Genomic DNA, 4,445 nt, shown 5'->3' with positions numbered 1-4,445 from the left:
TTTTTTTTTCTCTTCTGTCTTTGTAATGACCATTTGCATTCTTCCTGGATGATACATTGCAGCTGCATCTCCAATTTAAAGATTTACACCCTCTGAAATCACATGGAGGTTCACATGAGTTGGATTTGGCTCAAATCCAACTGTGGTCACGTGAACCGGAATCCCTCCCTTCCTCAGTCAGGTCAGGTGCCTCCTTGGGCTTGCACCTGAGGGCAGTGTTTTCTTTTGCTGTCTATTCCCTTTTGCATGCAAAGGACTTGTTTGGAAGCCTATTCTTCATGAAAATTCACTGAAGAATTATATTTCACATGATCTAGCAATCTCCTAGAGTGGCATAGGAAAAAGAGTTGGGGGCTATTTGATCAGTCCTATTTGAGAATTCCTGAAGCCTTTAAATACAGAAGTGAAGCTGAACATAGTTAGAGTCAACTAACGGGGCTAATTAGTTGAGGGAAGAGGGAAAAGGGAGGGAGAGTTTTGTCTAAGGTGAATCTGTGGACTAAGCTATGTCCATTAACATGTACTGCTGTTGTTGATATGTGCTGTCAGGTAAGAACGGATTCCTAGCTGCCCCTGCAGTGGGTTTTCAGAAACTATCAATCTCAAGGGAGGAGATTACCCATCTTTCTCTCTCAAATCCAAACCCACTGTCCCTGAATCTGACTCCTGGTGACCCACCCCTGGGTTCTAGAGATTGTAAATTTTTTTTTAATTTTTATTTATCATTTTTCTGTTGAGTGTACCGTCAAATCAGATCTGACTGGTACAGGAGGAGATTGTCCCTCCCTCCCCGGCAGAGCATCTGGTGGATTTGAACCGTGCGCCTCTGGGATTGTAGTTGCAGCTCCTTGCCACTAGGCCACCAGAGCTCCCCTAGAGATTGTAAATCTTTTAAAGGGGAGATTGACCATCTTTTCCCTGTGGAGCTGCGAGTTAAACTAGAGCTGCAGACCTTTAAGTTAGCAGCCCCGCTGGCCATTATTCCACCAGGTCTCCTAAATTAGTAGAGTCATATTAGTGCGGAGGATGATGAGTCTAGCTTGCTGTTAGGTGGTGTTGATTTGATTCTAGTTCAAGTGACTCTTTGTTCATCAGAACTGCAAAAAGAGCCAGGGCCACCTGAGGACAGCCATATCTGACCTTTACCAGCTTTAAAGGGAAACTGTCCCATCACCAGGACAAAATTCCCATGAGATCAGACTGGTCTCCCATGCTCCCTTCCTGCTTTCTAGTCCTTTCAACACCAGTCTTACAGCTTTGTTGTTGTGTACCATTGAGTCAGTGCCAATTCATAGCTGACCCTCTGATGGGTTTTCAGAGGCAGTTAATCGCATGGGAGGAGATTGCCCATCTTTCTCCCATGGAGCAGGTGGTGGCTTTGAACTATGTGCCTGTGAGACTGTAGTGCAGCTTCTTGCCACTAGGCCAACAGAGCTCCCGTCTTACAGCTTTGTTGTTGTTGATTGCCTTGGAGTCAAGCACAATTCATAGTGACCCTATGACCAAAAGGCCTGAAGCCCCTCTGCGACTATTGACATTTATCAAAGTTCTTAGAGTTTCTGGGGGCATGTTGTTTAGGAAGTGGATGCCACTCTTATAGCTTTGTTGTTGTTGTTGTTATGTGCCGTCGAGTCGCCTGTGACTCATAGTGACCCTATGTACAACAGCCCTAAACTCTGCTCTGTCCTGTGCCAATCGCACTGTCTCTGACACTCCCATCCCAATTATCCCAGTCACTGAATCAATCCACCTCATAGAGGGCCTTCCTCTCCTGCACTGTCCCTCCACCCTCCCAAGCATGATGTCCCTCTCTAAGGACTGGTCTCTCCTCACAACATGTCCAAAGTATGTTAGACGAAGCCTCAGAATCCTTGCCTCCAAGGAGCCACCCGGTTTAACCCTTTCCAGGACAAATCTGTTTGTTTTCCTAGCAGTCCATGGTATTCTCAATACTCTTCTCCAGCACCACAGCTCAAAGGCATCAATTCTTCTTCTATCCTCCTTGGTCATTGTCCAACTCTCTGATGCATAACAAGTGATTGCAAAGACCATGGCCTGTATCAGACGCACCTTCGTCTACAGAGAGACACCATTGCTCTTCAGTAATTTGGAGAGGTCCCTAACAGCAGACTTTCCCATGGCAATACGTTTTTTGATTTCCTGGCTGCTGGTGCCAAGACTGTTGACTATGGAGCCAAGCAAACTGAAGCTGTGTACAATCTCAATCTCTTCCCCATCCATCCTGATGCTACCAGTTGGTCCAGTGGTGAGAATCTTCGTCTTCTTGACATTGAGCCTCAATCCATATTGTAGGCTGCAGTCCTTGACCCTCTGCAGCAGGTGCTTCAGGTCCTCCTCAGTTTCAGCAAGGAGGGTTGTGTTATCTGCATAACTTTACTAGGTCCAAAATCCAATGTGATAGCTTACAGGTCACACAGAGCCTTTTTTGGGGGGTTAGGGGGGTTTGGCACAAAGGCCCTCTCTCTCAAAAGCTCATTCTCACCCCCCTCCAGTTGTTCAACACACTTGGGCAAAGTTTCTTAGGTTTTGTCCATCTGAGGGAAGGGGTAGCAGTCAGCTCTGTCTTATGTCAGGTATCCTGACCTTCAGCTCTGGCTCTGGTTGCTGCTGCTATAGGTGTAGCTGGCACAAGAAAGTCTGGTCCTGAAGGGCGTCCTACATTCTCTTGCTTCTGCTGCTTCTTCGCTGGTGGGGAAGGTCTTATCTGCTGCTGGAGCCACTCAATTTTTTGATGAGACTAGACAATCTCCTCAGAGATTGGTGAGACTGGCCCATGCCCTTTTGGAATGATGAGATAGCCAATCCCCTTGTGGATAATTTAACACTTCTCAGTCACATCTTCATGCCTATCCACTTGGTCAAGTCAGCTCTAATGGCTAGCAAAGTCATATTGAAAGATAAACTCCACAAGAACAAAACATGCCTCTGTCCTGTGCTATCTGCACTTTTGCTGTTTGAGCCCATTGTTGTAGCCATTGTGTCTATCCACCTCCATGCGGGTGTTCCACTTTTCCACAGATCCTATACTCTGAAAGCATGATGCCCTTCTGCAAGGACTGGTCCCTCCTGACAGCCTACTGAATTACATGAAAAGGAGCAGCCAGGGAAAGGAAAGGAAAACTGGAGGGAAAATCACAGAATCATCAAAGTTGGTGAAAGCAGCATTTTCAAGAAGGAATTGTTAATGATATCAAGTAGGTATGGCTAGAAAACTGTCAGTTTTGTGGAGGGGTGTTTTTTTTTTGTTGTTGTTGTTGTTGGTTTTTGGGTTTTTCCCCCAACTGGCAAATAAGAGGAACTTGATTCCAATGGAAGAATAATTCAGCTGCCCTTGGTTTATAGACTGAGGGAGTGAGGAAGAGGAGAGAATGAGGTAGGCAACCTTTTTGCAGACACTGAGCTCTGAATGAGAAGACCAGGAGTATAAACTCAACTGGAATTGAGAAAAGGCAGAGATTTTGATTGTAGATGAGATATATACCAATCTTAATTTTGCAGTACACTTCCAAATTTTATCTATGAATGAATTCTGAGTCAACAACAGTGAGTTGGGTTTTCTTCTCTGAATTTATGGTTTTGGGTTATTTCTTTGAAGAAGTTTTAACTCTTACATAATAACTAAAACTCCTAAACTCCATGCCATCCAGTGGATTCTCATTCATAAATCTCACTCAAAGAGGTTTTATTGTTCAGATCATATGAACTGTTTTATCCTGTGCCATCTTCATCATCATCTCTGACATACTTGCAAACCCACCACTCTTGTCACTGTATTGCATCCATCTTATTGAGAGTCTTCCCCCTCCTTTACTGATCCTCTATTTTTGGAAACATGATGCCCATTTCAAAGGGCCAGACCTTCCTAACAACATGCCCAAAGTATATGAGACAATGTTTTACTATCCTTGCCTCCAAGAAAACCGTGGCTACACCTTTTCCAGGATATGGGATATTCAACACTTCACCAAAATCACAATTCAAAGGCATCCATTCTTCTTCTGTCATCCTTATTCATTGTCCAACTTTCAGTTGCATACCTAGTAACCGAAAAGATCATAATTCGAATCAGGTGCACCTTAGCTTTCAAGCTGACATCATTGCTCTTCAGCACTTCAGAGAGGTCTGTGACAGAAAACTTTCCATGTGCAGTGTATCTGTCTTCTGATTTCTGTTGCTGGTGCTAACGATGTCGACTGTATATCCAAGTAAGATTTAATCATTGACAATTTCTATCCTGCATTCATCAAGATGTATAGTTAGTTAGAATGAACTACAATAATAAAATGACATTGATTCATTCTATGAAGCAAACATATCTTTGATACTAAAGCCAGGAAAAGACACCACCAAAATAGAAAACTATAGGCCAATATCTCTCATGAATATTGATGCAAAAATCCTAAATAAAATACTGGCAAATAGAA

This window comes from Elephantulus edwardii, unplaced genomic scaffold (assembly GCF_000299155.1).
Source record: "Elephantulus edwardii isolate Elephantulus edwardi_28Jun2011 unplaced genomic scaffold, EleEdw1.0 scaffold00223, whole genome shotgun sequence".
NCBI classification, from domain to species: domain Eukaryota; kingdom Metazoa; phylum Chordata; class Mammalia; order Macroscelidea; family Macroscelididae; genus Elephantulus; species Elephantulus edwardii.
The sequence above is the reverse complement of the archived record's forward strand: the minus strand, read 5'-3'. Positions refer to the sequence as shown.